Source organism: Canis lupus, chromosome 29 (genome assembly GCF_048164855.1).
Source record: "Canis lupus baileyi chromosome 29, mCanLup2.hap1, whole genome shotgun sequence".
In the NCBI taxonomy this organism is placed as follows: domain Eukaryota; kingdom Metazoa; phylum Chordata; class Mammalia; order Carnivora; family Canidae; genus Canis; species Canis lupus.
The window spans coordinates 30,742,608-30,768,289 of NC_132866.1; the positions used below are offsets into that span (position 1 = coordinate 30,742,608).

The window sequence follows — 25,682 nt, forward strand, 5'->3', positions numbered from 1 at the left end:
CCCTTGGGAAATGGAGTAGTGCAGAACTCTTGACTGTGGTGACCACTGGGAGATCTAGAGGTGGCCGTTTTCTTGACCTGTAAGGAAGCCAGCAGATCCCAGAGTGTCAGAGCAGAGCCTTTCTTTCCTCCCAGATGCAGTGTTTTTGTGTAGTTTCCCTCACAGGAGACTCTGTTAGGATATGGTTTAAAATACTGCCTTCTAGGAGAACCTATGGTCATTGTTCCTGTGCCCCGCAGTGACCAGCTGTGTGGTCCATGCATAACTGGGGAAGCGGTCTTTGGGAACAGACTTCTCTAGACACTTGCTGCTTCCTTATATCGTACAGGGCCTCACACACATGCTGGAAGGTCTTTTCTAAATAGAACTTCTTTTCCCAGAGAGAGCCTCATCCCTGTCCCCTTCACCCTGAAGCTTTTGTACTGAAGATGGGACCTTGATTTAAACCTGGATATTGGCATTTGGCAAGATTGCTCTAGAATTTGGGGAAAATTTGGGTTCCTAAGATGCACAAGCTTTTCAAAACCAATCTAAAACTCCCCCGGAAAAGCTAGCTTTCCTAGACAGTCAGTACTGACATCTTTCCACTAGTGGAGAATCAGTGGAGGGGCTAGCGAGGTGAGTACATAATAGCCTGAGTGCTTGGGTTGCCATGGAAACTGGAGTGTGCGAGGCCACAGCCGGGGGGCTGAAGAGCCATTGAGCACTCCCACAGATGCTTCGAAACTGGCAGAGCCTGTTGGGAAAAACACTCCCACCCGGAGCCCTCCATAGTAGGGGTCGCCCTTGGCTCTCCCTGATCTTGCTCAACAAGAGAAGCAAGGTTCCTTAACTGTTTCACCATTTTTTTGTATTTCATTCTTCTTTGACTGTATATCAGATATATATATATATATATATATGTATATATATATATATATATGTAAGTATAAAGAACAACCATATGCATTGTCTTTCTTTGTTATTCATGTAATATTCTGAAATTAAATTTCTTTTGTTTCATATCCATAGGCTCTGACTGGTCTCTTAATTACTGTTTTGACTGATAGGTTATCTTAAGGAGAGGTTGCTTCTTTAAAAATACCCCCCTCCCCCAGTTTTAATGAAATATTATTAACAGAGAGGTTGCTTCTTGTTCTGAGGAATATGTCACTGTCTAAGAAAAGTACCTCTGCCTTGTTTTTCATCTGAGCAGGTGAGTTCAGGGGGAATGGGCCTTTGGCTGATAGGAAATGGGACTGGAACCTCTGGGAATTCTAACCTTTCTCATATCCTGTGGCTGAGTCTAGAATGTTTTGCACAGATTTCAGTTTCTCACATAATCTTATTTCCTTGTTTAAAAATAAGGAGTGAGGGGGCAGCCCCGGTGGCGCAGCGGTTTAGCGCCGCCTGCAGCCTAGGGCGTGATCCTGGAGACCCGGGATCAAGTCCCACGTCGGGCTCCCTGCATGGAGCCTGCTTCTCCCTCTGCCTGTGTCTCTGCCTCTCTCTCTCTCTCTCTCTCTCTCTGTCTCTCTATGAATAAATAAATAAAAAATCTTTAAAAAAAATAAGGAGTGAAAATAAGTAGTGACAGTTATAATAACAGTAGAAACCAAATGACATTTTCATCTTGGGCAGCAAGTAGTGTTTAGACAACCCTGGTTGAAATGTTTCTGCCACTTATTATGTATGTGACCTTGGCGATGTCCTCTCATCAGTAAGGTGGGGATAATGGTATCTTGTCTCAGTAATGACGTGCTCTTAGATATAAGGGCTTAGCACAAAAAGTTTTAATCTGGAGTCTGTGATTGTGCTTTGGAACACAGTTTGCCCTTGGGAGTCTATGTAAAATTTTGTGTACATGTGAATTTTTCTAAGGGAGAGACTTTATAGCTTCCATAGGAAGCCCAGAGGAGTCCTTGACCACTAGAATACTGAGAGCCACTAGCCTTGCACAGTGCCCAGCAGATGGCAAGTATTCATTAGATGTTAATTCTCTCTCTCTGCCAGAATATATTTTATAATCAGCAGGTTATTGATGCTGACATAGTTATTTTTGATAACAAAGGAGTTACTTAAATCTGGAGCACAAATAAAAACCCTGCGGTTGTCTTTACTCCATTACCTACCCATGCGGTCCTTTTTTGCCATGTTGGCTCTCTAGGTGCTGCTCAGAACTATCTGTCCTTTTCCTAATCCCCCAAGGACCAGCTTATTATTTACTGTAAAGAAAGGAGCCATGTCTTGTTCTTGAGCAGGAAACATAGAGGGACTCTTACAGATAGCACACGGGAAACTGAGTAATGCAAAAGAAAAGAAAAAAGGGATGGAGGAGATAAGAGTTACTTTGAAAAATAGGGTGATCAAAATGCCTAGTCAGTGCTGAGCACATAATATGTGAATTGTAGAAAGGAATGAAGAAGCAGATCTGCATTAAACAGTAGGAAGGGAAGATGGAAAAACAGGAGTTTCCCCGGGAAGAGTTTTCCTTAGTTTCCTTTTCTCCTGGGCCAGTTCTGGGGCCTCTGTCCCCTGTGGCTTTTTTTTTTTTTCTTTCTCCTACCTACATTTCTGAATTTAAAGTCTATGGGGGTGGGAATGAATAGTAAGGAAGGCTGAAACCCAGGTTAGAGAGTTGTGGTATAGCGTTCATCATGACTGTTTAGATATTTTAAAGTCCCAGCCTTTTAATTTCCCCATAAAAAACGAAAAAAATAAAAATAAAAATTGGGGTCGAGCAATAGCCAAATCTTGGTCCAAATTGGTCATTAATTTCTTTTACTAGCAGCATCCAGTGCCCAGATTCAAAGAATCTTCCACTTTGGAACCAGGATGGAGGTTAACAGGAGAGGCCACTGGTGTCATTGCTAGCTTTGCCCTTTCATTCCCAGATATAAGCCATTTAAAATTGTTAGTGCCTTGGTACTGAAGACTGCTTAATTCAGTTGAACCATACCTGTGGGCAGCAGAAAGGAAACAGATTGTCTAAAAATTGTGAGTGTAGAACCCATTCCTCAACATCTATGTTTGCAAATAAACGGAGGTTAATTTTGAGAGCTGCTGCTACGCATGTACTTCTCAAATTTCCCATATTGAAATAGGACCATGGTAAGGGCTCTAAGGAATTCATGCCTCCTGTGAATGAAAACTAATACCCACAATTTATTGGGTACTTACTATGTACCAAGCTTTGTGCTAGCCAGTTAATTCCTTATCTCACTCAAGTTAAACATCTCTGTGAAGTATTGTGATCTCCAGTTTTATAGTAGAAGACATATGAAGAATTGTGTATCCAATGTCAGCTAAAAAGTGGTAGAGTCGAGATTAACATCCAGGACTACCTGACTTCAAGAACCGTGTGTGTAATTTAATATTACACATCCAACGTCTATAAGAGCCAGGAAGGAAATATAAAGCTGTGAAAACAACAATTACTCCAAGAGATTGAAAACACTGTGGGAGCCAAACACAACTCCTCCATGGCCTGGATTTGGCCCATGAGCTCCACTTGGCATCCTCTGTATAGGACACTGTGTGGTGCATCTTTTGGCTGGGCTCTGGATCTGCAGGACATTCTCCTGAGCTGCTCAGGGTTGTCTCTGGGAGACAGCAGTCTCTGTGCCTGCCGGGAATGATGTTGAGCTGCAGGACGATGGTGTCCACATAACCACTGCACTCCACCCCCCGCCCCCAACTCTGGGAACGGCTTAGGAAGAGTCTATCCTCATTTCTTTGCTCTCTCATATGCACTGTCCAATATGGTAGCCTCTAGACATGTGAATATTGATTACTTGAAATGTGGCAATCTGAAATGAGATATGCTCTCCACGTGAAATACATGTTAGTTTTAAAAAAAGTTTTTTTAATGAAAAGCTAGTGTGAAACATGTTAATATAAAAAGATAAGAATTTAAAATGTCTTATTTTTTATAAATATTGCATGTTGAAATGATTTTTTGGATATATCAGGCTAATAAATTATTAAAAGTAATTTTGCTTATTTCTTTTTACCTTTCTAACATGGATGCTAGAAAATATTGAATTACATAAATGGCTCCTGTTATATTGCTATGTTCCAGATCCACTGGGGCTCTAATCCTAGGCTGTCTTCTCCTCCAGAACCTACTCCTCAATTCCACTGGCACTTGTGGCCACATCTTCTCTTTTCCTTGAGTCATGAGACCACCCTGGAGAGGGGAGGGAAGGTTGCGAGAAAGGTGGTAAAAGGTTTATCCACTAGCTTCTCTGGAATTGGCTTGTGCCTGCCATGACTGGCTATGGGAATGCCTCAGTGTGATCTAGCTCCTGGGAGTACACAGCCATGGGGACTTCACATAGCTCCTGGGAGTACACAGCACTACAAGGGGACTTCAAGTCAGGGTGTGCACTGCCTGCCTCTTCTAGAGGCAATGCTGTCCTTCAGTGTTTGTCTGTGTTGTGATCTATCAAGATATTTTTAAGTTAATGAAATCATAATAGCATGTAAGTGTGTGTGCGCACGAGCGTACACACTGTAGTTTCTATATGGATAAAAATGCAGCTGTAAAGGGTAGAAACTAAAATTTGTGGGTGTTAAGAAGGGTCTTCATATTCCCAGATGCAGGGAACTAGTGATAAATTCTCTAAAAGCAAGATGACCACAAGTTAGGCTGGTCAGAGCAGAAGAGGAAACATTAAAAGGGTGACCTCCCATTAATTCTTCTCTTCATCTTAAAGGCCTAGGGCCAGGGCCTCCTGCCTTTCCCTGATGAAAAGGCACTAGGATTTACTGGAAACCTAATGACCCCGTAATCCAGGCTTTATTAAATACTTTAATGTAACTGGAATTGACCATTAATGAGAGGTTTCGTGTTGCAGCCACTTCTCGAACATGCACGGTGGGTATTATGTGGAATGAATCACGAAGAGGAGGAGAATGGAGAGGAGAGGCGTGGCCCTCTTCCTTGTCTCTGCTTCCCTCTTCTATGGGAGCACAGATGCCTGTTCTTTCCAGAGGAATCTAGAAATCATATGGTATGGAGGAAAAGGATATATTTAGTCTGAGGCAAATCCTCAGCAGAGACATAGAAGCAGTGCCTATCAGAGCTAGTTGGGACTTAGAGACAATGGCGCCCTCTCACTATGAGGAGGAGAAGAGGTTGGAAGCACACCATCAGATTGCCCGTGCCCACTTCAGCCAGGAAGCTAGCTCCTTTGTCTCTGGTTTACAGTAAGAATTTACTTCAATACGGGGCCTGAAAGTCATAGAATTAGCTCACAAAAGATGTTTTACAAATAGAAATGGAGATTTTGAAAAAATGGCGACTTAGGGCCGAGGTGGTGACACATCCCATGAGTGGCGGTGAGTGCATGCGTATGGACAATCCATCTTTCCTTTTTTTTTTTAAATTCATTTTTTATTGGTGTTCAATTTGTCAACATCAGAATAACACCCAGCGCTCATCCCGTCAAGTGCCCCCCTCAGTGCCCGTCACCCATTCACCCCCACCTCCCACCTGCCTCCCCTTCCACCACCCCTAGTTCGTTTCCCAGAGTTAGGAGTCTCTCATGTTCTGTCTCCCTTTCTGATATTTCCCACTTATTTTTTCTCCTTTCCCCTTTATTCCCATCTTTCCATTTATTTATTTATTTATTTATTTATTTATTTAGATGTACTTGTGTTTTTTTTTTAATTTTTATTTATTTATGATAGTCACAGAAAAAGAGAGAGAGAGAGAGGCAGAGAGAGAAGCAGGCTCCATGCACCGGGAGCCCGACATGGGATTTGATCCTGGGTCTCCAGGATTGTGCCCTGGGCCAAAGGCAGGCGCCAAACCGCTGAGCCACCCAGGGACCCCTCCCATCTTTCCTTTTAAAGCAAGTCTAAGCATACGGTTTGATAAGATGTGTACATCCTGTAACCACCACCCCAATTAAGATGTACATTTCCATCATTCCAGAGAGTTCTCTCATGCCACATTACAGTCAATCCGCCATGTGCCTGCCCTAGGCTACCATTTCTTTCCTTTTTTTTTTTTTTTTAATTTTTTAAATTTATTTATGATAGTCACACACAGAGAGAGAGAGGCAGAGACACAGGCAGAGGGAGAAGCAGGCTCCATGCACCGGGAGCCCGATGTGGGATTTGATCCTGGGTCTCCAGGATCGCGCCCTGGGCCAAAGGCAGGCGCTAAACCGCTGCGCCACCCAGGGATCCCTCTTTTTTTTTTTAAAAATTTTTTAAAATTTATTTATGATAGTCACAGAGAGAGAGAGAGAGGCAGAGACACAGGCAGAGGGAGAAGCAGGCTCCATGCACCGGGAGCCCAACGTGGGATTCGATCCTGGGTCTCCAGGATTGCGCCCTAGGCTACCATTTCTATCATTGGAGATTATTTTTGTCTTTAATCCTATTGCCTGATTTGCATTTGGAGTGTTGACTATATCCTTTCACTGCCTGGATGACTTTTTTTTCTCAAAAATTTTATTTATTTGAGAGAGAGTGAGCAAGAGCAAGAGCGAGAGAGAGCGAGAGAGTACATGCATGAGCTGGGGAAGGAGCAGAGGGAGAAGCAGACTCCCTGCTGAGTAGGGAGCCTGAAGTGGGGCTTGATCCCAGGATCCTGGGATCATGACCTGAACCGAAGGCAGACACCCAACCAACTGAGCCACCCAGGCAACCCCTGACTTTTTTTTTTTTTTTTAAGATCTTATTTATTTATTTGGGAGAGAGACAAAGCAAGCATGAAGGGGAGTGCAGGGGTAGTTAGGACAGGGTAGAGGAAGAGGGAGAAGCAGACTCCCTGCTGAGCAGGGAGCCCAATGTAGGATTCGATCCCAGGACCAGGATCATGATCTGAGCTTAAGGATCAAGACATTTAACCAACAGTCATGCAGGCACCCTGCCTGGCTGACTTGAAATATCTGAGTGTTCCCATGTGGAGGAGGAAATGTTAAATGTTTCTGTGTCTGAGGCCAATGGCAGAAAGAGTGGCTCTAGCTTGTGGAAGCTCAGGTTCCTTGAAGGTAGGAGCTGTTCCTTATTTCTGTTTCTGCCATACTTAAGATAGCACCTGGCACATAGGATGCTCTTCGTAAATGTACTGAACTGAATCAGATCTGTCCAATAATGGAATACTCGTCAGCCTTCCTGGATGAAAATGTGTTGGTAGCAGTGGTGCCCATCACCAGTGAACACAGGTGAGTTTGAGCTTTCTGACCTTGAATGATAGATGTAAGGGCAAGAGCTATATCCAATCATCTTGGTTTGACCCTGGTGGTGCAGGGCAGTGGGAGAGATGATGGGTTCTAATATGGTGTGGTAGGTTCTAGGTAGTGCCTTGTGCTGTGGAAGCAGAGAGGAGGGGCATAGAGTCCAACTGAGAGATTTGGGGAAGCTTTTCTGGAGGGCACATGCCATGAAGGGCAGTGCGAAGTAGCCTTCGGAAAGGGATTTTGGTGCTGGAAATACAGTCTAATAAAGGCGCAACAGCTTGAGAGACCATGGTACCTGTGACATAATTGCTCTGAGTGGGAAGATGGAATACACATGGTCCCTAAAATTGCTGTCATCCTAAGATATTGTACCTACTAGGTTTACCTGAATGGCCACCAGTGCCCACAAATATCCATATAGATTTGAGGTTCGGGTCAGAAAATGCCCTGAAAATGGCCATTTTCTCCAACAGCAAAGTCTTCCATCCTGGGAACAGAAATGGAAATGAATGGATGGTCAGGGTGAAACATTGCTGGGCCCTGTAGACATGAAGGCAGGCAGAGTGGTAAGGAGGTCCTGGTGTCAACAAAAGCTGGGGGGAAATGCCAAGTGTTGCAACATTGAGCACAACTGGAATTCGAATGTGGCTGGTGGGAGTGTTACATGGGTTCAATCACTTTGGAAAAATTGGCAGCATCTACTAAAGTGGAACATCTAGGCAATAACCTGGCTGTCCCCCTGGATATGTTTAAACCCAATGGAAGTATGCTCACCACAGACTTGTACGGGAACCACCCAGATGCCCAGCAGCGGTGCCATGGATACCGCGCAATGGATGTGGGAGGCAGAACAAGGCTGTGCTATGGATGTGTTGTGTTAGCAGGGGAGGATTGGGTAGCAAATGGGAATAACAGGTCTATCAGCTGACCTTAAAATAAAGAGATTATCCTGTATTATTAGGGTGGGCCAAATGTATCACACGGTTCCTTAAATGAGGAAGAGGGAGACAGAAGAGTCAGAACTGGAGGCAGCAGTGTTAGAAAGACTCAACTGGTCATTGCCGGCTTTGGAGATGGAAGAGGCCACGAGCCCAGGAGTGCGGGTGGCTGCGGGAAGCTGGAAGAGGTAAGGAATCATTTTTTCCCTAGAGCCTTGGGAAGGAATGCAGCCCTGCTGTACCTGGATTTTAGGCCAGTGAGACCCATTTCTGACCTCTGACCTCCAGAACTGGAAGATAATAAATATGTATTGTTTTATGCCACTACATTTGTGGTAGTTTGTTACAGCAGGAATGAGAAATGAACACACGGCACATTCTTACAGTGGACTACTACACAGCAGTGAGAACAAATGATTTGCAATTAAATGTAACAATATGGCTGAGAACATATATTGAAGGTTTGCTAATGATAGGGTTACTCAGCATTACTGTAGGTGGAGTGGGCAAGGGGAAGAGTGTGGGATGGTTTTAGGTGCCGGGAGAGTTTCTCCATAATAAAATAGGGGGTCACTGGATGGAGGGGGTGGCAGGGAAGGTAGGACCTGAAAGTGGGACCCAGGAATCTAAGAGGAATAGGCCTGGTGGAGTGGGGGGCTTTGTAGAGCAGCAGTTCTCAAATTTCATGTGTCAGAGTCACCTGGACAACAAGTGGCAACATTGCTAGGCCCTACCCCTGGAGTTTCTGAGTCAGTTGATCTGAGGCTCAGGAAGTTCAATTTTTCTTTCTTTCTTTCTTTCTTTCTTTCTTTCTTTCTTTCTTTCTTTCTTTCTTTCTTTCTTCTTTTCTTTCTTTCCTTTCTTTCTTTCTTTCTTTCTTTCTTTCTTTCTTTCTTTCTTTCTTTCTTTCTTTCTTTCTTTCTTTCTTTTCTTTCTTTTCTCTTTCTTTCTTTCTTTCTTTCTTTCTTTCTTTCTTTCTTTCTTTCTCTTTCTTTCTTTCTTTCTTTCTTTCTTTCTTTCTTTCTTTCTTTCTTTCTTTCTTTCTTTCTTTCTTTCTTTCTTTCTTTCTTTCTTTCTTTCCTTCCTTCCTTCCTTCCTTCCTTCCTTCCTTCCTTCCTTCCTTTCTTTTTAGATCTTATTTTATTTGTGAGAGAAAGAGAGAGAGGCAGAGACACAGGGAGAGATACATAGGCAGAGGGAGAAGCAGGCTCCATGCAGTGAGCCTGATGCTGGACTTGATCCCAGGACCCTGGGATCACTCCCTGAGCTGAAGGCACTCAAGCACTGAGCCACCCAGGTGTCCCATGAAGTTGCATTTTAACAGGTTACCAGGTGATGCTGATATTGTTGGTCCAAGGACCACCCTAAGAACTGCTGATGTAGAGGTGGCAGTGGGTGAACAGTTTGTGACCTGTCGTGGGTGTGGAATACGGGGGCTGGAGGCGCAGCTCCCTGTAGCAAGGGGAGGAGCGGGTGTATGGGCCTGGTGACACATAGGCAGAATGTGGAGCGAGCTGGTGCTGGTGTGGGCACCCAGTCAGCACCAAGTGGGGTCCCCAGGAGGGCTGCAGCTGGAGCTGGTCCTTCGCAGTTGGGGAAGCTAATACCCAGCCATGGCACCCGCAGCTTAGCAATAACACGAAAAGGCAAGTAAATCAAGAAAATCCTCTGATGGTGCCTGGGGAGACTGCTTGCTCTAGTTTTTCTCCCATTTTGATCAGCTCTGAGAGAGAGAACCAGCTTCTGAGCACCCACTGTGTCTGAGGAATTATATACGCCTTATCACATTTAATCACAATTCCATGTTACAGGTATCATTAATCCATTTTAAGAATGAGGAAACTAAGGCCCTGAGAAGTTAAAGAACTTTCTCACTGTTATTTAGGCACAGCTTGTTACAGTCAGCCCTGAGGCTGACCAATTAAATCTCCTGGTTGTTTCCCAGGCACCGCCCCCCTCCCCCCGCAATATTATCATTTCAACACATGCAATCCATTTTACGTTTTTTCTCATATTAAGTATGCGTGCCTGTAATCATCACCTCTACCAGTAGATGGCGCAGGTGACCTTCCCGCAGTTAATGCATCAGGCCTTAGCGGTTGGGTGGGCAGGGACCAACCACTGAAATCTCCGTGTCTTTATCAATTTACTTGTTTAAATTTTACTCAGAAGTGAGCTTGAAAGATTGCAAACCATTATAAACGTACTATAGAAATAAACACATAGAGCCGGATCTGTGTGTGTCTGGGGCCAGTTGTATAAGCTGGGTTTGCTCCAAGTTGACAATCATGTAAAATACAATGTTTATTTAAAAGATGGATAGTAAAAGTGTGCTTATTTAGAGCTTATAAATATATTACTATAATTTAATAGTAATGGTAGTGATTGTTTAGAACCTAGGCATACGAAAAGTTTCTTATGGGTGAGGAGTATTCTTTCACTGATACTCTTTAGAGTTGCAAGTACCTGGTGACAATAAAAATGTAACTAGCAGACCAACTGCTAGGTCATTATTTAAAAAAAAAAAAAACTATCCATAAACAACTGACTCCCTGGTTGCCTGCACCTGAGGGGAACCAATCTGATCACCCCAACTTTGGTACTGCTGGTACCTTCTATCCTGGGGCTTTCCCTCTGTTTGTTTCAAGATTTATTTATTTATTTGGCGGGGGTGGGGGGGGGCAGAGGGAGAGGGAGAGAGAATCTCAAGCAGACTCCTTGCTGAGCGTGGACCCTGACGTGGGGCTCAATTTCGACCCTGAGATCATGACTGAGCCGAAATAGAGATGGACATGTTACCGACTGAGTCACTCAGGTGCCTCTCACTCTGTTTTAAGAATGGGGAGACTGAGGCTAGCAATGTGCCTCTATTCACATGACAGGAATGCTGAAGGCTGGTCTAGAACTAGAAGTCAGGTGCTCCAACTACCTGTCCCGTGCTCTCCCCATCACATCACTCTGTTTGAGAAGTGGTGGCAGCTGCAGCCATCTTGTTTCCTGTCTCTGCGTACCACAATCTACCCGCCCAACCCAGCCTGATGCCATGGCCAAGAGCTCAGCCCCTGCTGTGCCATTTATAGAATAAGCATAGGGCTGTGCCTGGACCCCAGGGGACACTCAGAAAATTATTGTAGAATGAGGAAAGGAAGGAAAGAAATGCCCTCCATACAATTTAGAAGCTTACCACTCCTGAAGGGGGGGGGGCATCAGTTAGCCATCTGGTGGCAGATTGATTATGTTGGATCCCTTCCATTGTGGAGGGCATCGGTTTGGTCATCACTGGAATAAACACTTATTCTAGATGTGGATTTCCGCTCTTTCCTGAATACTTCTGTCCGCCCAACCATCTGTGTGCTCACAGAATCCCTCATTTACTATTATGGTGTTCTACATAACGTTGCCTCTGACCAGGGATCTCATTTCAGAGCAGTGTAAGTGTAGCAACAGATTTATGGGCATGGGAATTCACTGCTCTTACCACATGCCCTTATAACCCAGAAGCAGTTGTTACTGACGGAACATGCGATGGCCCTCTAAAGGGTTGGTTATGGTACCAGTAGTCTGGAAAGGTTGAGCTCTGTCTTATAGGATACACATTGTATGCTCTGAGTTTGTGCCCGTCTCCCATGGAAATGGAAGGGCCCTTCTCAGTCCTTTAACTTACCTGCAGAAACTTGAGCTTAGCTTTTTGAATGCCTCAGTTCCTTTTTTTTTTAATATAAATTTATTTTTTATTGGTGTTCAATTTGCCAACATATAGAATAACACCCAGTGCTCATCCCTTGAATGCCTCAGTTCTGATGGAGGTATGCCTGATATGGGACTCGATCCCGGAACTCCAGGACTGAAGGCAAGCGCTAAACCATTGAGCCACCCAGGGGTCCGCCTGGAGGTATGCTTTCATTAGGGGACACGACAATGAGTCTATTGAATTGAGACAGCCATCCAACCATGCTGGGCTCCTTGTGCCTCTGAACCAAAGGGAAACTGGATTGCTGCTACAAAGTGGGAACAGAAGAGCTATATCTGCAACTTTGGGGTACCTCTGGGTACAGTTGATCCTTGAACAATGTGGGAGCTAGGGGTGCTAACCCTCCTACACACACACAATAGAAAATCCATGTACATAATATGAAGTTAAAAAATAAAGTCCTCTTTAACCCAGCATTTCTATTGTGGTGATGTCAGTCCAGTGCCCATCATATCTCACTAATCTTCCCTGTTGTCATTCTTACCCTCTCCCAGTCCAGAGGGCTCATGCCCTGTTTGAGTCCCTTGAATAAGAGCTCCGTGGTCTTCCAGGTCTTCTGTATCAAGGACGGTCTTCTAACATGATCTGCTGGGCTATTCCCACTTCCTCCTCTAGCCCATCTCTACTTTCTCTGCCCACTTGCTACCCAGGCTTTCAGATCCCAGAGCTTGCAGATGCCCTCTGGCCTCAGGCCTTCGTCTGGAAGCTCCCCCACTCCCAGAACTGCACCTACTCTTCATCCCATGGCAAGTTGGACGTCAGCTCACGGAAGCCTTCTTGGGCTCCCAGCATCCTACATGATTCCTTCATAGCTCTCACTACTTTTGGTAATTATAAACTCTGGGGATTCTTTGTTTTTCACTGATGTCTGCCTCCTCTACTAGACCATGGGCTCCCTGAGGGCAAGAACTGTGTCTGTGTGATTTACTGTTGCATCTCAGAGCCAGCACAGACACTGGCACATAGTAGGCATTCATTATTTAGTGGACAAGTTAATATAAGAGGAGGGCATGTGTTGGAATAGTCTTGGATGAAAAAGTATATGATGTCCTGGGAAAATCCTGCATGGTTTCCTGAGAATACATGGTCAGAAATGTTGGGGGGTGGGGGGGGGGCATATCACAGGGGTCTTGTTGGCCACATTAAGGGGACAGATTGGAGTTGTTCAGATCCAGAGAACCATAGGAGGTGCAAATGGAGGAGTGATGTGTATGCCAGGTGGCCCCTTTGACTGTCTCTGTGGTGGCAAAGGGAGAGCTCAGGGCCAGGATGAGCTGGGCTGGCACCACAGTCCTGATTAGGGTCCTAAGGGCTTGAGTTGGGCTCATGGCAATGATGATGGGATATAGGAATGTAGTCAGCATTTGCGACAATTAATCTAGCTTAGCAGCTCTTGGCTCTTCTTCCCTGAAAAACCAGTATGTCTGTACAAGAGAGATGGGAGTGGAATCCCACAGGGGCCTGAGTGTGTTCTACAGACACATCCTTTGATCACAAAGAGATTTTCGCAAATGGTCCCTCCAGAGGTGGTCACCAGGATATGATTAGAAGCCCAGAGGCTGGGGACGGAGGCAGAGGCAGGGGCAGGGCCCTCATCCCTAGGCCAGGAGCTGTGGGGACAGCAGAGCCTGGCAATGGTGAATGGAAAGTTGGCTTGTTAACGCAGTAAATCTCTCTCCAGCACTCCTTCATTTAGGGTTTGACACGGAGCCAGCGGAAGGAACCTGAGAGACCCTGGAGCCCAAGAAGCCCCTGGAGCCTCAGCTGGAGCCAAGAAGGGGCTGCTAAGAGCTGGGTGTGTGCCATCCACCAGGAACAGGCTACCCTGGGACCTGCTGTACTTTGCTGTCCCAACACATGCGTCACACTTTCTCTCCATCTCCTAGGAGGCTTGTAATTGGTTGCAGAGATGGAGAGCAGAGCCACTGGCTCATCTAGCTCTTCTCGTACTAAGGCGCTGTGGGCATGAGGTGACTGGGAGGATGCCAAGGGAAAACTTATATAATAGCATAGACTGGATACTTACTCCACACCTGGAGTCAGGCTTTTTAATGCTATGCATTCAATCTGAGCTAGGTTCCTTTCTTTCTCTCCCACTGTGTTCTGTATTTATTCTTTAGAACACTTAGCAGAGTTGTAACAGATATTCATTCATGTGTTTGTGTAGTTAATATCTGTCTTTCCTGCTAGACTGTAAACTCCACGAGGCAGGGATTGGGTCTCATTATCCTTTACTGTCACCCCAGCACCTACTACACTGCCTGACATGTAGCTGGTGTGCACAATGTGTTTGTTGGACATATGAATGACCCTCCCCATAGCCCAGCAAAGCCGGTGCTGTTACTCTGCTTATTTCAGGACAGGCAAACTGAGGCAGAGAGAGGTTGGAGTGGCCAAGCCACAGAACCCAAAGGTGGCACTCAGGATCCAGACTTATAGTGAAGATGTGGGGACCTGCATTTGGCTGATAAAACCCAAACTGGGGAAAGTGAGACCCCTGTCCTTTTTGGCCCGTAGCCTTTGGGATGTGAGACCAAGGCTGCTGGTGGCCATGATTCCAGCCTCCTAGGGAGCTGGTCTGAGGGAATGGTGTCAGAGAAGAGCAAAGATAAGGGAGAAAGTGTTTCTGAGTTCCTGGAGACAGTCATCCCTTTGCCCTGTCTGCTCTTGGGAATGGAGTCAGTACATGCCTTTTAAGCTTAGGCCGGCCTGGCTTCCGCCCCTTATACTTGTAGTGGAGAGTTCTGACCAACACGGTGACCAAACCCATCTTCTCTGGGCTAGTGTGGCTGAAGGAGAGTAGACAACCTGGGTTTTAGTTTCAAGTTCACCGGCACTCAGTACATGACAGAGCAAGTTCTCCTCCGCCTCTGGGTCTCAGCTTCCTCAGCTGCAAAATGGGCACGATCACTCCAGCTCTCAGGGAGAAGTGGGAGGTGCTGAGAGAGGAGTACTGAGAGAGTTGTACTCAGAGCCTGGTATCCTGCAACTGCTCAGGAGGTGTTGGCTGCCTGGGCTGCCTCTGTAGGAGGCCTTTGGCTGCAAAGGACAGAAAACTCATCAGAGGACAGCTTAAACAATGAAGGCTTTTAGCACCTCGTGCCACGAGGAGATCCGGGCCAAGGTGGTTCCAGGGTGGTGGATTCCAAAGCCAACAGCGTCGTCAAGGATCTAGGCTCTTCCTGTCTTTCAGCCTGTCATTCTCAGTGTCAAGGTGGTGAGATGGCTGCCCCTGCTGCAGGCATGACCCAATGTAGGCCTGAGAAGGAGGTGTTCCTTGTTTGTCTTGCCTTGTAAGAGTGAGGAAAACATTCCTAGTAGCTCCCCAGCAGACTTCCCCTCAAGCTTTGTCAGCTAAAATTGTCATATGGCCTTTGTTAAATCAGCATCTATGAGACATGTTTGTCCACTGAGGTGCCCTGTCTCCCATGGCACCTGGCCATAGCAGGTGCTATGTCCTCCCTGAACAAGCGACTCTGGGAGCCCTCTGCTCTAGCCGTCAGAGTCAGGTGGAAGGAGGAGGTTCTGGGATGGAGCAGGGTTCTTCAGATGACTGTGGCTCCGTGCCTTTCCTCCTATTTTACAAAAGTACCCAAACTCACTGGCATAACAGGGGTGGGAGTGGGGACTGCCATAGAAGTTTTGGCTCGGTGGGGCCAGAGGGGCCAGCTTTCCATGGCTGTCTCAGTTCAGGGAAACAATCTAGGTCCACCCCATTTGGTCTGTAGGCTCTGTGGGGCAGACAAGGCAGATGAAAAGGGGTGATGTGGCTCCTATAGGGAAGGCCCTAGGGCTGCGGAAGGTGGCAGGCTCCCTTGGGTCGCAGCATGTAAATGGGGGGAATGTGCTCCTTTCTATCTCTATCTATCATCTATCTATTTATTTATATTTTTAAAAATGTTTTTTTTATTGGAGTGCGATTTGCCAACATATAGTATGACACCCAGTGGTCATCCCATCAAGTGCTCCCCTCAGTGCCTGTCACCCAGTCACCCCATTCCCCCCCCCCGCCTCCCCTTCCACTACCCCTTGTTCATTTCTCAGAGTTAGGAGTCTCTCATGTTTTGTCACCCTCTCTAATTTTTCTCACTGATTTTCCCTCCTTCCCCCTATAATCCCTTTCACTATTTCTTATATTCTCCGTATGCGTGAAACCATATAATGATTGTCCTTCTCCGATTGACTTTTTTTTTTTTTAAGATTTTATTTATGAGAGACTCAGGGAGAGAGAGAGAGAGAGAGAGAGAGAGGCAGAGACACAGGCAGAGGGAGAAGCCGGCTCCATGTGGGGAGTCCGACTCAGGACTCAATCCCAGGACCCCAGGATCACACCCTGGGCTGAAGGCGGCACTAAACCGCTAAGCCACCCAGGCTGCCCTGTCCTTCTCCGATTGACTTACACGTTTTTCTGTTTAAATCAAGTATCCAGGGGCAGCCCGGGTGGCTCAGTGGTTTAGCGCCACCTTCAGCCCAGGGCGTGATCCTGGAGACCTGGGATCGAGTCCCATGTCGGGCTCCCTGCATGGAGCCTGCTTCTCCCCCTGCCTGTGTCTCTGCCTCTCTCTCTCTCTCTCTCTCTCTCTCTCTCTCTCTGTGTCTCTCATGAATAAATAAATAAAATCTTAAAAAAAAATCAAGTATCCAGCTCATTCCCTGTATCTTCACTGAGCACCTGTGATGTGCCAGGCATGTGCTACAAGCAACAGATGCAATGATGACATTGGCATGGCTCCTGCCGTCTTGGAGCTTATAGTCTAGTGGAGGAGGCAGATCCTAATCAAACAATCACAGAAGTAATTTAAATGGTGGCCATGGTAGTGATGAGGAGAGGCATGTGGCATGAGACCCCAGGGGAAGATGGCAGGGAGAGGGAGAAAGGGGAATGACACTGTGATGCGATTAGAACATGAAGTTCTTGTGTCATGGATGGGTCAACAGTGAGGTGAGGAAGAGGGAGGAGTACAGGGTGCCTCTCAGGTTTCTGGCTCATGGAATTGGATGGACACTGCAGTTGTTCAGAGAGATAGAAAATACTGGAAGGGGATCAGCCTGGAGGAGAGTGACAGGGGAGCTCAGGCAGTGGGTTTTCCACCATGTTGAGTTTGAGGTATGAACTCATTCAGGCAGCTGGATGAGTAGGTCTGGAAGCAGCAAGACTTCTCAAGCTCTCCCATCCCCAGGAGACAGGAAAGATCGGTAGATGGATAGATTCCCCTCTTTTTCTGGCCTGGCCATTGTGAGCCTGGGGCTGTGCCCTTATGTGAAATAAGGACAGGCACTGAGCACTTACCCTGAGCCAGGCTCTCTTTTTAAAGACATTTCAGGGGTACCTGGGTGGCTCAGTGGTTGAGCATCTGCCTTCGGCTCAGGTCATGATCTCCAGATCCTGGGATTGAGTCCCACATCGGGCTCCTTTCAGGGAGCCTGCTTCTCCCTCTGCCTATGTCTCTGCCTCTCTCTCGTGAATAAATAAATAAAACCTTTTAAAAATGAGACATATGTCAGCATGTTGAGGCCCTATAACAACCCTATAGAATAAATACTGTTACAACCCCCCACTTTACATATGGGAAAACAAGTCCCAGGGATTGTAGGGAGCTTGTGGCGTGAGGTCAGGGGGCAGAGCCCAGGTCTGGACCCAGGCAGTCTGAACAAGTCTGCATTCTTATCCACTGCTCTCCGGCATCCTCATATGCATGCTGGGGGCTGTGTTTGCATGAGCATTAGGGACTTTGTGCTGGGACACTTGTCACCACAGGCTGATAAAAAGCTGTTCCAATCCTGACCCTGTGATGGTACATTATGGTGACACAAAGATTTTAGCAGAATTCACATTAGCGAATTTGGGAACCAGAAAATGAAATTGGACAGCTGACAACAAAGGCGTTGAGTCTTAACTTTGTGTACTCGTGGCTGAGACCCTGGGTTGTCCTGCTGCTGAGTACTGTTTTCCTGTGACCCCTTGGCAGAACTCAACTGTTTGGGCTCTGTGAAAAAGTCCCCAGGGATAGGGGCAGGCTGAGCACAGGACCTGGGGTTCGGATGCAGGGAGGAGACCCGGTACAGACTGGGCTTTGCATGAGTATTCAGCAAGGGAGAGGTGTGGAAGAGCTGGTGGGCCCAGCTTCAGGCTGCCTTGCTCCCAAATTCTCTTTTCATTCAGATGAAGTGGTTGTTTTACCCGAATATGTTGGCCTGACAGGATTGTAGCAGCTTTCTTTCTTCTCAGGTTTTCTTCCCTCTTACGTTTGAATTATACTTGAAACAGAAAAAAACCACAGATGGCAAATGCGTAGCATAGTGAATTTTTATAAGGTGACTCCTCTGGTAAATCAGCACCTGGATTGGGTGCCTGGGTGGCTCAGTCGGTTAAGTGTCTACCTTCAGCTTAGGTCATGATTTCAAGGTCTTGGGATCTAGCCCCACATTGGGCTCCTGGCTTAGTAAGGCATCTGCTTCTCCCTCTGCCTCTGCTGCTCCCATGCTTGTGCTTGTTCTCTGTCTCTCTCTCTCTCTGTTAAATAAATAAATAAATAAATAAATAAATAAATAAATAAAATCTTAAAAAAAAAATCAGCACCTGGATCAAGCAGTAGAGCTACAGCAGCCTCTCTGTGCCCTGTCCCAAAGACACCTCCTTTCCTTTCCCCAGAATGTAGCTCCCCACCCCAACATTTATGGTAATCACTTCCTCACATTTCTTTGTAACTTTACTACCCAAAAGCACCTACTTCGTCTCTACCATTTAGTCTTACTCACTTTTAAAAATTAAATAAAAATTTTAAACTGTAGTAAAAAACACACAGCATAAAAGTCACCATATTAAGCATTTCAAATGTCCAGGTGTATAGTACAGTGGTGTTAAGTACATTCACATTGTTGTGTAACCATCACCACCACCTACCTCCAGAATTTTTCATCTTGCCATACTAGAACTCTATTATCTATGTGACAACTCCCCCCGTCCCTCTTCCCCTACCCCTGGTAACCTCCATTCTACTTTCTGTCTCTATCAATTTGATGACTCTGGGCACCACATATAAGTGAAATCACATAGTATTTGTCTTTTTTTTTAAATTTTTTATTTATTTATGATAGTCACAGAGAGAGAGAGAGAGAGAGAGAGAGGCAGAGACACAGGCAGAGGGAGAAGCAGGCTCCATGCACCGGGAGCCCGATGAGGGATTCGATCCCGAGTCTCCAGGATCGCGCCCTGGGCCAAAAGCAGGCGCCAAACCGCTGCGCCACCCAGGGATCCCAGTATTTGTCTTTTTATGACTGCCTTTTTCTACTCAGCATTCACGTCCTTAAGGTTCATCCACATTGCTGCATGTGACAGGATTTCCTTACATTTTAAGGCTGACTTATATTCCATTGTATGTATAGACCACATTTTTTTTGTCCACTCATCTGTGGATGGATACTTGAGTTGCTTTTACATCTTGGCTATTGTGAATGATGCTGTAATGAACATGGGTGTGTACTTACCTACTTTTTAATTTTTTTTTTTACCTACTTTTTAATTTGATGCATCTTTTTTTTTTAAGATTTTATTTATTTATTCATTAGACACACACACGCACACACACACACACACACACACACACACACAGAGGCAGAGACACAGGCAGAGGGAGAAGCAGGCTCCCTGCAGGAATCATGACGCGGGACTTGATCCAGGGAGTCCAGGATCACACCATGGGCTGAAGGTGGTGCTAAACTGCTAAGCCACCTGGGCTGCCCTTGATGCATCTTTAAAGTCTCTTTTAACCCAAAGATTCTCCCTCCATCCCTTTTGCCCCCTCTTTTAATTATATGTTGAAGATTCCAGGGCATTGGACCAGCAGACCTTCCCCAGTTTGCATTTTGCCGACGGCCTACAGTTCAGCATTGGTATTTCCAGTAATTGGGTTGTTGGACACAGAGGATTGATCAATTCAGGTTGTGATATTTTGGCAACTATAGGTGGTGGTGTGTTCTTTCATCGAAAGATGCACACAATGTCGTGTTGTCATTTTGTGTGAATGCAAGGGGTGATGCTAACAGCGGCTGATACTCAGTACCTAGATCCATTAATTAATTTATGGATTTATTATTAATTTTGTAAAATGGTGTTGTTCTAATTTGTCCATTCCGTTTTCATTAATTAGCTGCAGCAACTTTCTTAACATTTGATCAATGGAGAGAAACCATACCACAACCAACGCAATATTACTTTGGTGTGTTTTAGATATTTGTTTTTTACATTAAGATTTTGTTTGAAGACAAGATCCGTTGCTTTAAAAATAATGAATAAAAAAGCAGAGAAATTCTGAATAGTGATAATTGACTGAATATATTCATTTTCACCCTCTTAAAATTCTACTAAATTGACAGAAAAATGATATTTTGAAGGTGCAAGATCTGTAGAGACAGAAAAGAGAAGAGGGATAACAGTGACATAATTGTGAATCTGTTATAAAGGATTTGGCATTCTCCGAGAGCTTCCTGAGAAAAAGGTATGCAAAAAGTCAATATTTTGAGACATTTACTATACGAAAATGTCTTTATCTTACCTTCACATTTGATTGATAGTTTGGCCGTGTGTAGAATTCTAAGTTGGGAATCCTTTTCCTTCACAATTTTGAAGGTGTTGCAGTGCCTTCTGTGCTCCAGTGTTTTGCTGTGGAGAGAGCTGAGACCATTCTAATCCTTAGCTCTCTGTAGGTAATGTTATTTTTACTGTTTCTGGAAGCCTGTAGGATCTTCTTTGTGTTCTCAGTATGCTGAAATTCCACAGTGGCTTAACGAGGCATGGATCTATTTTCATACATTGTGGAGATAAATTCCAAAATGACCAGTTGTTAAGAGGTGAAAGTTGGTAGCTCTCTGGAGGGGAAATGATGGTGGGAGTGGGGGTGGGGTAGGGGACGACTGCCATTTTCATAACTAATCTTACAGAATGATTTGACCATTCTTATGCACATATAGCTTTGATGTTAAAAAAAAAGAAAAAACTACAAAGGAAAAGACAAAGAAGGAGCATGGGTTTAGGAAGGCAGACCTGGGTGTGAATTCTTAATCCTTTACTTAGTTAACAGGGTTTTTAAACCACAAACCCCCAGGTTTGTGGGTCATACAACATCTCTGATCTCTGAACCTTGGTTTTCTTACTTAAAATGGGAGTGGGTATTCCCACTCTGTCCAGATCACATGGTTGTGTGATGAAGGATGGAGGGGATTTTGTAAGCTGCGAAGAGTGAACCCACAGGAAGTCAGCATCACTGAAAAGAACTGACGGGAGACTATCTTTCCAGCTGCTAGAGGACTTTGCACAAATGAAGAGGCAGTCATTTCCTGCAGTCCAGACTGTGCTTCCATCCTGCTCTTCTCCTTTCCCTGCTGCTAGAGAAAAGCTAGTTTGTTCTACATTGTAGAACGTGGGCCCCTGTCTAACTATAGCCTTTGCTGGGCCCCAGTCTTAGCTGGGGTGCTGAGTTAATCACCTTACTCTGGATAGTTTCATACCCCTCATGCTCTCATTCTCCAGCTTCCCAGACTGCTGCCCCGAAGCCATCTCCTCCTGGGAACTGCACCTGGAAGTCAGGGAACTTGCCGCCAGCTAGCTAGCTGAAGCCAGTTCTTCCCAAAGCATGGCCAAACATCGAAGATGATGGCATATCTTAATTAAGGTACTTGTGTATACATAAGAAGATGCTAATCGTTTCTGATTCAGGTCAACCTGGCTGGAGTGCTGGATTGAGAGCAGTTCTAAAGCTGAGTTCAGGGTGGCTCAGCGGTTCAGGCGCCTGCAGCCCAGGGCATGATCCTGGAGACCCGGGATCGAGTCCCACATCGGGCTCCCTGCATGGAGCCTGCTTCTTCCTCTGCCTGTGTCTCTGCCCCCCTCTCTCTCTCTGTATCTCATGAATAAATAAATAAATAAACAAACATCTAAAAAAAAAATAAAGCTGAGTTCAGTGAAGAGGAGTATGGTGGTTAATCAGTACTGATGGACAAGGGAGGGGATAAGGCACCCCACCCACCATGAACTCGTCATCCCCCACAGAAATGTTCTTTTCTTTTTTTCTTGGGGCATAACCGTCATAAAGTACATTAAAGTTAAGTGTGCTATTTGATGTCTTTTTACACGCACACACACATTACTACCATCTAGATAAAAATACAGAGTATTTCCGGAAGACCAGAAGAATTTGATCACTCCTCTTTCAGACACAACCATTTTTTTTTACCTCTATCACCATAAATTAGTTTTGCTTGTGTTTTACTTCATATAAATTGAATTAAACAAGAGGTGCCCTAGTGTCAAGCTTCTTTCACCTGGCATAATGCCTGTGTGATTTATTCCTGTTCTTGCTCATTATTCCATTGTATGGATACACCACAATTTGTTTATCTATTTCCCTACTGATGAGCACTGGAATCCTTTCCAAGTTTGGGCTATTATGAGTGAGGCTGCTATAACTATTCATGTACATGTCTTTTTTTTTTCATGTACATGTCTTTTGGTGGACTAAACCCCTCTGTTTCTGTTGGGTATTGTTATGGACTGAATGTTTATATCCCCCTAAACTCATATACTGGACCACTAAACCCTAATGTGATAGTATTAGGAGGTGAAGCCTTTTGGAGGTGATTAAGTTAAGATGGGGACAAAGGGGGCAGCCCCCGTGATAGGATTAGTGTCTCTATAAGAAGAGGAAGAAACTCCAGATGTTCCTCTCTTTACTGTGTGAGGATACAGCAAGAAGGCAGCTGTCTGCCGGCCAGGAAAAGGGATCTGAGTGTGCAGGCACATTGATCTTGGACTTCTCAACCTCCAAAACTATGAAAAATAAATGTGTGTTGTTCAAGCCACCTACTCTATCCAGTCTGTGATATTTTATTGTAAGACAATAATTCATCTCTATCCATATCTATATCTGTAGTTCTTTCTAGATCTATAGTTCTACCTAGAAGAGAACTAGCTGGTTCACAAATTAGGTGAATGTTTAGGTGGATTTCTACTCAAAGCACCAAATTGCATCAAATGTGAACAGAGACTGTGCATATCAAACATGGTGCTGGGCTCCCAGTCTACATGGAGCTGTTGATCTCTGACTCTGAGACAAGGCATCAAATTAGCACAAAACTTAAAAACAAACACTTATACAACCAGGCAGCTTGTTCTCTAACCTTTCACTATTTTAACATTTTTTAATATTTCATATTTTCAATTATGTAATTGAACTTTGGTTTTCTGCAGGCTTGAATAAATCTTGAATTCCCTCTACTTCTCTCTTGATTTTTGAGGGGGCTTGTCTAGGTTTGTTTTGCCAGATGTCAAATCTTCAGCTCTCTTCAGTTGTCTTAGTGCAGATCTTTCCTGTATTTTCTGGAAAAAGGCTTGGGATACTCCCCCAGTCCACTAATCAGCTCTCTATACTTGGAAATTATCATTTTTTTCCATCCAGGAGGCAATACTTTCTTTAAAAAATGACCCCTTTTAACCTTAACTCTTTGCTTTTTGAAATAATAGCTTCTGTATGTACCATTTATATTGAATGTTTAATACGTTTTGCTCACTAAATACCTCTGGTTGTAGAACATTCCTGAGTTATAAACTTGCGTCTAATTTTAACAAAGATTACACTTCTTGTTTCAGCAATACAGACCCTTGTTCATGGTGGATGCACAATAAATATTTATTGAATAAATTAATGAAAATCATTTAAGAAAACATTACATAGAACTGTAACTAGAGGCTGTGGAAGCTTCCTTCCAGCTCTAAGGTTTTCAGGCAAAGCCCTTGGGTGATTTCCTCACCCTAAGTCCCTGGAGTTGGCAGCTGGAGGAAGAGCTAAGTAACTAGTTTTCACAGTGGGGTGGAGTGGAGCTGCCTGGGCAGCAGTCCAGGGTTGGTGGTTGGGCACATTTATCCAGCCACCAGCTGCTCTGGCTCTTACTGTTATTATACCTGGATTCCTAACTTCTGTCTTTCCTCCAGGATTGAGGACCTGAGTTTTCAGCTCCCATTCCAGTTCATTTTGGCTTCACAAACATTTATTGAGCATCTACTAGGTCCCAGATAGTGGACAAGGTGCTAGACAGCAAACCTGAACAGTAGGCAAGCTGATAGTCTATAAGCTCTGGGACCCTGGGCTAGTGATTTCTAGAGGATCTATTTCCTTATCTGTAAAATGGGGCTAAAGTGGGGGGATTGCATTCAGCTGATACTATGCATCTGTCCTCACAGAGGGAAACAGGACAGGGTGGCTGGAGTCACTGGACTGGTCACAGAGCTGGACCAATTCGGGGCTTCCCTGGGTACAGTCTGCACCTCGGCTCCGGCTCTTCGCAGATGGTGCCTGAAACCTCCCCGAGGGCCGCCGCGCCCATCCCCATTTGTCCAGAGGCGCTGTCCCCATTGATCCAACAAAAGTGCTTGCTTTCCGGTTTGTGGGGAGCCCCCCTCGGGGGACGCCCCCCACCCCCAGGGGGCAGGTCCAGATGGCCCCACCTCGCCCCTCCGCATCCGCGCGGCCAGGACCAGTCTCTCTCCCTCCCCGGAACCCCAGCACCCGCAGCAGCACCCCATCCGTGTCCTCCCGGGTGGAGCTAGAGGGGAGCGAGTGTCTGCGAACCCACCCAGAACCCGGGCAGCCCAGGGCCAGTGGACACACCCTCCAAGGACTCAACCTGGCTGAGCAGAAACCCAAAGCAACCTCATAGTTGATTTTAGAAACTCTTTCTGCCTTGCCTGGAAACCCTCCAAGCCTCTTCCAGCCCCACCCCCTCCCTTCTTCCAGTCCCCCCCTCCCCCTCCAGTCCCCAACTCAATTTGAATACTGCGTCGGTTGTTCTGATCTGCATCACTCACCCACACCGTAGTTAGGCCTTTGCAGGCTGCGGCCTGGGTCTAAGAATGAAACTCCCCCCGCCCCCGCCCCCCCCAAAGCTGGATAACTCGGCAAGCAGCTCGCTCTGAGCCTCAGATTTCTGTCTGTAAACAGAGCAGCACTTCCTTGCAAGGTTACCTACAGACTATTCGTGTCACATGAAATCGACAGCAGACAGTTCTGCCTTGTGGAGTGCATAACATGGTTAAAGGTGTGACATCTGGAGTCACATTGCCTGGGCTCAATCCCCTGTCCCGGAAGGTGAGTGAGGGTGAGCAGCTTATTTACCTCTGGGCAGCAGTCGCTTATTGTTAGTGATAACTACTGTTTTCATCATGTATTGAGTCCATCCTGGGCAGCTGGTGACAAACCAGTGATTGGACAGGCATTCTGTAACACAGCCTCTCCCTTCACTGAGCCAGCACTTATTGTGGTATCTATCTATCCATCAATCTATCAACTAGCTCCATTGTAACTATTTTTAAGTGTACAATTCAGTGCCATTAATTACTTTCGCAGTGATGTGCAACGTCATCCCTAACTGTGCCCATTAAGCAATAACTCCCCATTCCCATTCCTCCCTCCCTCTGGCCCCTGGTGACTTCTAATCTGTTCTTTCTCTTTGAGTTTGCCTATTTTTGATATTTCATACAAGCCATCGCTTATTTTTAAAGCATCCTTTGCAGATTTATAACAGCTCTTCAATCCAAAAATGTAAAATATATGATTTATTATTTCATTTGCTCATAAAATAAATAAATTTGAAATGTTAAGTTTAATGGTAATTTATTCAGGCAATATCTATAGATTTAAAATTACATCTTTATTTCTAAAATAATGTTTTTTTTTGTTATAGCCTGTTTATTGCAGAAAATATGGAAAATACAGACAAGTATAAAAGAAGAGGTTATCCCAGTAATGTTAATATTTAGTATGTTTT

General features: G+C 45.2%; 1 long non-coding RNA gene across 1 annotated transcript; it reads left to right on the forward strand.

Moving 5' to 3' along the window:
- The first annotated feature begins 6,322 nt into the window (after positions 1 to 6,322).
- Positions 6,323 to 21,789, forward strand: LOC140620588 (uncharacterized). Its single transcript, XR_012020334.1, has 4 exons — positions 6,323 to 7,160; positions 8,137 to 8,301; positions 20,259 to 20,362; positions 21,394 to 21,789. It is a non-coding gene; the product is annotated as an uncharacterized lncRNA (long non-coding RNA).
- The last annotated feature ends 3,893 nt before the right edge of the window (positions 21,790 to 25,682 follow it).